The sequence below is a fragment of the Cebus imitator genome, unplaced genomic scaffold, assembly GCF_001604975.1.
Source record: "Cebus imitator isolate Cc_AM_T3 unplaced genomic scaffold, Cebus_imitator-1.0 Scaffold263, whole genome shotgun sequence".
Taxonomy (NCBI): Eukaryota; Metazoa; Chordata; class Mammalia; order Primates; family Cebidae; genus Cebus; species Cebus imitator.
The window spans coordinates 3120051-3129088 of record NW_016107578.1 but is presented as its reverse complement, the minus strand read 5'-3'; the positions used below and the strand labels follow the sequence as shown (position 1 = coordinate 3129088).

The 9038-nt window shown below is 50.1% G+C and overlaps 1 protein-coding gene across 5 annotated transcripts in view; it reads left to right on the top strand.

Annotated features, from left to right (window-relative positions):
• The window catches only part of ARHGEF18 (Rho/Rac guanine nucleotide exchange factor 18), a 117392-nt gene that overhangs the window by 33260 nt on the left and 75094 nt on the right, over positions 1 to 9038 (top strand). For 2 of the 5 annotated variants that reach the window (XM_017500179.2, XM_037728378.1), the window contains exon 1: positions 6361 to 6502. The exons of the other annotated variants lie outside the window; for them this stretch is intronic. The gene's annotated coding sequence lies outside the window, so the exon portion shown is untranslated. Of the gene's footprint in view, positions 1 to 6360; positions 6503 to 9038 lie in introns of those variants that run through there. 5 annotated transcript variants of the gene reach the window in all.

Genomic DNA, 9038 nt, shown 5'->3' with positions numbered 1-9038 from the left:
TTAGCTGGGCATGGTGGTGCATGCCTGTAGTCCCAGCTACTTGGGAGGCTGGGGCAGGAGATCGCTTGAGCCTGGGAGGCAGAGATTACATTGAGCTGAGATTATACCACTCCAGCCTGGGTGACAGAGTGAGACTCTGTCTCAAAAAAAGACAAAGGGAAAACATGAAGTTGGAAAAGGAGACAGAGTGATTATAGAGTGTGTCAACCTCAGCATTACTGACATTTGGGGCTGTTGTGTGTGGCCGCCCTGTGCCTGAGAGGAGGTTGGACACTATCCATGGCCTTCACCCACTTGGTGGCAGGAGCATCCCTAGCTATGATGTCCAAGTTGCCCCATGTCCTCTAGTGGCAGGGTAGGAAGGCAGTCAACCCCAGGTGAGGACCACGGCTCTCCCTCAAGTGTCCAGGGATAGCCTCTCCAAATTGGTGATACTGGAATCCAGAATGTGGAGGAGCTGGGAAAAGGACCCTGTGGGTCTGTAGGGAAGAGAATTCCAGGTCATAGAGGCAAAGGTCCTGGGACAGGAATGAGCCCCAGGCAGCAGAAAGCCCAGTGTGCTTGAAGTGGAGGCAGAAGAGGTCTGTCGGAACCTGCTGCAAGTCACACAAATGTGCATGCCTGCCCCCATCTGAGTCGTCACTGGAGGACCCTGTCACTTGTCACTTGATACCTGAATTTGCTGTCTGCAAATCCAGCCTCCAGCTAGACTCTTCTCAGGGCAGACAGGCTTCAGTGGCCCCTTTGTGAGCCCGGAAGCTCCCATTGCTGCCCACGATGCCTTCTCCGCCTGGGGCGCTGCAGAGACAATTCCTGCGTGAGCTGGGAGAATTGGGCGGGACAGCCTCCAGAATCCCCTTCTGAGCTTTCAGACCCCCTCAAGTTGTATGCCACATTTGCGGTGTCCCTGCATTTTTCTAGAGAGAGCAGAGCGGCCAGGGTTTTCATCACATCTCCAAACAGAACATGCAACCTCAGAAAAGTTTGGCAACAATTTGCTAAGTTAGGGACTGGCGAACTGCAGTCCACTACCGGTTTTTTGTTTTTTTGGTTTTTGTTTGTTTGTTTTATAAGTTGAAAGCTGAGGATAGTTTGGGCTTTTTACATTTGAAAATGGTTGAAAATAAGTATTTGGTGACACATCTATAAATGTAACATTCTATGAAATTTACATTTCACAGTCTGCAGATAAGGTTTTGTTGCGGGACAGGCTTGCCTGTTCATTTATCTGTCATCTTTATCTTTGTTTCAAAGCTACATCTTAGTTTTTAATTTTGTTCGGTTTTGAGACGCAGTCTTGCTCTGTCACCTTACGCTGGAGTACAGTGGCACGATCTTGGCTCACTGCAACCTCCATCTCCTGGGTTCAAGCAATTCTCATGCCTCAGCCTCCCGAGTGGCTGGGATTACAGGCATGAGCCACTGTGTCTGGCTCAAGCTACATCTTTGGTTGGCAGAGTTGAGTTTGCAGCATTGCAGAGCAAGTTTGCTGGGCATGGTGGCTCATGCCTGTAATCCCAGCACTTTGGGAGGATGAGGCAGGCAGATCACGAGGTCAGGAGTTTGAGACCAGCCTGACCAACATGGTGAAACCCTGTCTCTACTAAAAATACAAAAATTAACTGGGTGTGGTGGCATGCGCCTGTAGTCCCAGCTACTTGGGAGGCTGAGGCAGGAGAATCACTTGAACCCGGGAGGCGGAGGTTGTGGTGGGCCGAGATCACACCACTGCACTCCAGCCTAGGCAAAAGAGCAAGACTCTGTCTCAAAAAAAAAAAAAAAAAAAAAAAAAAAAAAAAAAAAAAAAAAAAAAAAAAAAAAAAAAAAAAAAAAGAAAAGAAAAGAAAAAGAAGAAGAATTAGAATGAGCCAGGGGTTGTGGCTTTTTAGAATTCTCTTGCCTCATCAAATCAGGAGGTACATGCTATCCACAGGACATCCCTGGAGATGTCAGTCTTCATCTTGGTAACAGTGACATCTCCAAAGTTACTACTTTTCACTTTCTCTTCTCTGTTCTTTGAAAGCAAGTCATGACATCCAGGCCACCCTCAGGGTGGTGGGAATTAAGCTTCCTCCTGGAGACATCATTTGATTTTGATTTGCTGGACAATCCTTTGAGATGAAGAAAGATTTGAGTTTGTGTGTAAGAAATGATGTGGGACCGGGCGCGTTAGCTCACGCCTGTCATCTCAGTGCTTTGGGAGGCTGAGGCAGGAGGAGCCCTTGAGCTCAGGGGTCTGAGACCAGCCTGGGCAACATAGTGAGACCCTCATCTCTACAAAAAAATGTTTAAAAGTCAGCCAGGTGTGGTGGCACTCACCTATAATACTAGCTAGTCGGGAGGCTGAGATGGGCATTGCTTGAGCCCAGGGGTTCAAGGCTATGGTGAACTATGATCTGCCACTGCCCTCTGGCTGGGCCACAGAGTGAGACCCTGTCCCTAAAAAGAAAAAATAAATGATGTGCGTAAAGGCCGGGTGCGGTGTCTCACACCTGTAATCCCAGCACTTTGGGAGACCAAAGGTGGGCGGATCACTTGAGTTCAGGAGTTTGAGACCAGCCTGTCCAACATGGTTAAACCCTGTCTCCACTAGAAACACAAAACAATTAGCAGGGCATGGTGGTGCACACCTGTAATTCCAAGCTACTTGGGAAGCTAAGGTGGGAGGATCCCTTGGACCCAAGAGGCAGAGGTTGCCGTGAGCTAAGATCACGCCACTGTACTGCAGCCTGGGCAACAGAGCAAGACTCCATCTAAAAAAAAAAAAAGATGATGTGCGTAGCACTTGGCTGGTACATATGGGCAATGATATCTTGTATCGTAATCATCATCCTTTTTTTTTTCTTTTTTTTTTTTCCGAGGGGGGAAGGAGGAGAGAAGGGAGGGGAAGGGAAGGAAGGAGGAGCCATCATCCTCTTTATTATTTTTTGTTATTGTCATCTAACAATAACAAAATATAATTTTGCCAAGAAGAGGTAAAGCTAACATTTAAATCACAGACCCTTGCCTCTGCAAAACTGCAAAAATAAAAATAACAGGGCACGGTGGCTCATGCCTATAATTCTAGCTACTCCAGAGGCTGAAGCAGGAGAATGGCGTGAACCTGGGAGGTGGAGGTTGCAGTGAGCCAAGATTGCACCATTGCACCAGCCTGGGCAACAAGAGCAAAACTCCATCTCAACAATAATAATAATAATAATTAATGAATAAAATAAATCAGAGACCCTAACCCTGTTCTCTGACCACAACCCCCTCCCTACCTGTGTCAGGAGGCACGCAGGGGCCAGAACACCTGTGTCTTATTCCTAGTAGGCTGAGAAAGACCCTCCCAAGGTATAACTTGCCACATGCCTACCTGCTTTCAAAGGTATTCAAAGCCAGATGTGACTGGGCAACAGAGCAAGGTTCCGTCTCAAAAAAAAAAAAAAAAAAAAAAAAAAAAAAATCCCATGGAGGAAATAGCCTCACAGTAAGTTAAACAAACAGAACAGAGAATGAGTCACACTCCAGGTAATTAGAGAAGGTGGGTCTCCAGGATAAAGTCGGGATGCTTTTCAGAGAACAGACAACACATACCATGCCAGACAGTCCTGTTCCTGGCCTCGACCTTTGAGGCTCTTTATGATTCGACCCCACCTATCCCTCCACGTTTCTCTCCCACTGCTCAGGATCCCCAGACTCCACAGTCCAGCCACCCTGAAGTCTCATAGCTGTTCATACCACCTTGCTTATCCAGCGCTGTTCCTGGAACTCCCTCTCCCACCTAACTCTTACTCATCCTTTTAAGACAAAGCACAGGCCCACTTCCTCCAGGAAGTCTGAATTAGGCCGGATGAGTGTCTGAATGTCTCTTAGCCCAGTTGCTCTCAGACAAGGAAACATCTGGTGGCATTTTTTTTTCAGGACCAGGGGAGCCACTGGCATCTACTAGATAGAGGCCAGGGATGCTGCCCAACACCCTCCAATGCATAGGAGAACACCCCTGCCACCACCACTGAGAATTATCCAGCCCTAATTGTTGAAAGTGCCAAGACTGAGAAAACCCTGCTCTGGGCCTAAGCTCCCCGTGTCTCCTTAGTTCTTAGAGCCCCTGGCCCATGATAAAGACTCATAAATGAGGCCGGGCATGGTGGCCCATGCCTGTAATCCCAGCACTTTGGGAGGCTGAGGTGGGCCGATCACCTGAGGTCAGGAGTTTTAGACCAGCCTGGCCAACATGGTGAAACCCCGACTACTAAAAAACATACAAAAATTAGCCAGGCTTGGTGGCTCACACCTGTAATCCAAGCTACTCGGGAGGCTGAGGCAGGAGGATTGCTTGAACACAGGAGGTGGAGGCTGCAGTGAGCCAAGATGGTGCCACTGCACTGCAGCCTGGGCGACAGAGCAAGACTCTGTCTCAAAAAAAGAAAAGAAAAGAAAAGAAAAAGGAAATAAGAGTCATGCCTCTAAGTCCAAAAGCCATAGCTACTCAGATACTCAGAGAAGGAACAGCTACCCATCCATCATAATGAAATTATGTAATTCCATAACCCCATGTTGGGGTGTCTGACCTCAGCTGCAGTAGGGTGCCTGATGAATTACTTCATGCATTTCTGGGACATCCAAGTCCCTGAACATGTTCCCTTCCTCTGGACCATGAAGGTTGGACTTAAGCTGAAGTCTGGTCCATTTGGGGACACCACCCCCCCACCCAGCTTCTGAACGGGGGACTCTCAACAACATGTTGTGCATGTTTTGAAGTGATTTGGTTTGGGGAAATCTTTTTTCTAAAAGAGAGACAGGGTCATGCTAGGTTTCCCAGGTTGGTCTCAAACTCCTGAACTCAAGCAATCCTCCCTCCTCGGACTCCCAAAGTGTTAGGATTACAGGTATGAGCCATCTCACCTGGCCATGGAGAGATCTTCTGGGCCTGTCTAACCAGTCAACCTTGATGAGAGCTGCTCTGCTTGACTCCTGGTTACTGTTCAACTGCCTCCCCTGTGGGAGACTTGGATTAGACAGGCAGCCTCAAGGCTGGGGTGTCTGATGGCAATTGAGAGGCTGCTGGTGCTCGGGGCAGCATCTGGCCTGTCTACATCTCCAAATAGCATCTGTGTGGAAGTGAATGGTTGTTTCAGACTCTCAGCACCTGTTTGAGGGTATCTGACAACATCTGTATTGGGGGTACCTAGTATGTGTTTGGGAGTCACTGCTGGACCTATGTGGAGTGTCTGACATATTTTGGGGGTGCCTGGAAGCCTGTTTTGCATATCTGATGGCAGATGGTATCTGTGTTTAGGGGATCTAATGGGTACGTATGTTTTGGTGTCTGAGACCACCGGAGAGGTATATGATTCGTTTTTCCCAGACCTGCCTGTCTGAAGTCTATGCCGCCTCTTTTCGTTGTTGTTGTTGTTGTTGTTTTAAGACAAGGTCTTACTCTCTTGCCCAGGCTGGAGTGCAGTGGCATGATCACAGCTCACTGCAGCCTGGACCTCCCAGGCTCAAGTCATCCTCCCACCTCAGCCTCTGGAGGAGTTGGGACACAGGCAGGCGCGATTACGCTTGGCTCATTTTAAAAATGATTTGTAGAGATGGGGTCTTGCTATGTTGCCCAGACTGGTCGTCCTGAACTCCTGGGCTGAAGTGATCCTCCTGCCTCTGCCTGATGCGGCCTCTTTTTCTCAGGTGAGGGACCCTGCTCTCTGCATTTCTTGGACTCTCCTCGCTAAGACTCCCCATCACCGGGGGTGCCTGCCTTAGGTACCCGCAATCCCAACACCCCCCCCAGGAGCCCACTGACAACTCCTCCAAGCATCCGTTGATTCCTCCAAAACACTCCTAGCTCCACTGTCCTTCCTCGGGGTCCCCCTGACCCCACTGTCCTCGCTTAGCGTCCCCCCAACCCCGCTGTCCTTCCTGGGGGTCCCCCCAAACCCGCTGTCCTCCCTTAGGGTCCCCCTAACTGTACTGTACCCCCCCCTTGAAATCTCCCAACCCGCTGTCCTCCTCAGGACTCCCTCCCCAGCCCCGCTAATCACCCAGGCTTCCGTTAACCCCACAAAACCCCCAGTTAACCCTGCTGCTCTTCTTCTGGATCCCTTCAACCTCGCTGTCCCCTCAGAACCCCCAACCCTACTGATAGCCAGGCTCGCATGGATCTCCCTCAAAAAGCGCCCCCAACCCCGCTGACCCGCCCCTCAAAGGAGGGGCACCGGCACCCCTGCCGCGAGCACCGTCCAGCTTCGGTGTCCGCGCCCCCTTCCAGGGGGAGCCGACGCCCACTCCTAGGTCCCCGGGAGCGCCCCGCCCTCGAGGCCGCGCCTCCTTCCGGGTCACGCCCGCTGGCCCGCCTCCGAGGCGGGGTCGCGCATGCGCCGCTCCCCCTGCGCGGCTTCCCGCTTCCGGCTCCCGGCCGCAGGCGACTGTGGATCCAGGGAGGCTGGGCGGAGGCGGCTGAGGCGGCTGCGAGAGTGGCAGACCAGCGGGCGGAGAGCGGCCTGCGGACTATCCGGCCGAGGTGAGGGCGGCGGCGGCCGGGCGGTCCCAAGGAAAACGGGGCTCAGGAAGGCGCCCTCGTTCTCTTCAGGGGGTAGCCTGTGGCGCCGGACCCCCGGGGGTGCCTCGGGCCTCCTGCCGGCTCCTGGGGGACTCCTCCAGGCAGGCAAACAGGTGCTGTGGTTCAGGCTGCTCCTTCAATGCATGGAGGCTGTAGGCGGCGATTGCAGGGTGCAGAGTTGCAGACGATGCCCACCGGCTCCGTCCGAGCCCCAGCCAGCCCTGGGGTGCTGCGGTTTACCCTGCTCCGGGAGAGGAGAGGAGAGGCCACTCGCGCCCCAGGAGCGCCCGGGGCAGAACCAGGGATGGAGTGGAACCCACCACAATACTCAGCACCGTCATATTTCAGGCCTCCCGGGAGAACCCTCACACCCCGGAGCAGACAGCCCTCTTTGGCCGGGAGCGTTTGGGTGCAAAACCATGAGAACTATCTGTGACTTGGGTTTTAGTTTCTTTCTTGTGTAAGAGCTCAGCTGGTGCTTTGATTACGGACAGGAACGAGAAGCTTTCCCCTGGTCAAGGAAAATCAAGCTTTTCCTTGCATGATTCGTTTTTACATTTTTAAATTTCAACTTTTATTTTAGATTCAGGGGGGACATGTGCAGGTGTGTTACCTGGATCTATTGCGTGATGCTGAGGTTTGGGGTGCGATTGATCTCGTCCCCCAGGTACTGAGCATAGTACCCAATAGTTAGTGTTTCAACCCTTGCCCTGCTTTCTCCCTCCCCAGTAGTAGAGCCCAGTTTCTGTTGCCTTCTTTGTGTCCATGAGTACCCAAGGTTTAGCTACACTTACAAGCGTGAAAGTGCGGTATTTGATTTTCTGTTCCTGTGTTAATTCGACTGGCCCTTGAGTGTTTTGCTGTAGCTATCTGCCCCTTATCTCTTGCTTTATGGAGATTAAAGCCTGGACCACAGGGTTCAAAACATTTACCTCGGAAGCAAAGCGGCCAACACAACTTTTCCCCCTTTGCCTTGTTTTCGCGGAGATGAAACTCCAGCCAGTAGCTTGGAAGGGCCCCATTCTCTTCCTGTTGACAAGAGAGAGAGTTCAGGACAGTGTGGTCAGCCCATTGGTCAAGGGATAAGTTTGACAGGTGTCCGAGTGAATGATTAATCCTCGAGCTATAAGAAGTGTGAGGAGCGGCGGGCGCAGTGGCTCATGCCTGTAATCCCAGCACTTTGGGAGGCCGAGGCAGGTGGATCACCTGAGGTCGGGAGTTCGAGACCAGCCTGACCAACACGGAGAAACTCATCTCTACTAAAAATACAAGTTAGCTGGGCATAGTGGCACATGCCTGTAGTCCCAGCTACTTGGGAGGCTGAGGCAGGAGAATCGCCTGAACCCGGGAGGCAGAGGTTGTAGTGAACTGAGATCAGGCCATTGCACTCCAGCCTGGGCAACAAGAGCAAAACTCCATCTCAAAAAGAAAAAAAAAAAAAAAAAAAAAAAAAAAAAAAAAGAAGAAGAAGAAGAAGTGTAAGGAGCACAGGCTTGAGGTCAGATCTGAACTGGTTTCTGGTACCATTTACACCACCTGCTAGCTGTGTAACTTCACTAAGTGTCCTTCTTCCCATCTTTAAAATGGGAATAAGGGTTGGTTGGAGTTTCTATGAGATAATCTGTGTAAGGTGCATAGCAGAAGCGTCTGGCATATGGCAACCTTTCCATCACGGTTACACGCCCTTTGCATATGTGAATGCTCTCAGGCCTGCAGGTTTGGGTTAACATTCCAAATAATAAAGAGTTTGGAAAATCTGAGCATCTCAGATGTTTTTTGGACCAGGTCACGGTTTACGCTTTATCAGTAGTTTGCTATTTCTGTAGGTCAACAAGCCCTTCTGAGAAAAAAAAAGAAAGAAAGAAAGATGTTTGTTCTGGAGCAAAAAAGACCAAACAGCCAGAAGGCATGATACATTTCATTCTTGTAAACGTTACTTTGTTTTCATTTTGGATAGCTTGTTTCACTTTTGTTTTCTTTTGAAATTAGTGTGTGATTTTACTTAAAAAAATTTTTTTTTTCTTTTTAGAGGCAGGGTCTTGCTCTGTTGCCTAGACTGGAATGCAATAGCACAATCATAGCTCACGACAGCCTGGGACTGCTGGGCTCAAATAATCCTCCTGCCACAAACTCCCAAATAGCTGGGACTACAGGCACACGCCTCCATGTATGGCTAATTTTTAAAAATTTTTTGTAGGGTTTCACTATGTTGCCCAGGCTGGTCTTGAACTCCTGGGCTCAGGTGATCCTCCCACCTTGGCCTCCCAGAGTGCTAGGATTACAGACATGACCTGCTGCAGCCTACGGTTTTTGTTTTTTTCAATTGACACATAACAGTGTATGTATTTATCACATACGACATGATGTATTCTTGAAAAATGCAAGAGGAGTGGATGTTATAAGTACTCTCACCACAAAAATGAGAACTACGTGAACTGCTGCATTTGTTAGTAGGCTAGATTTACCCATGTCGTGGTGTATATATACTTCAAAGTGT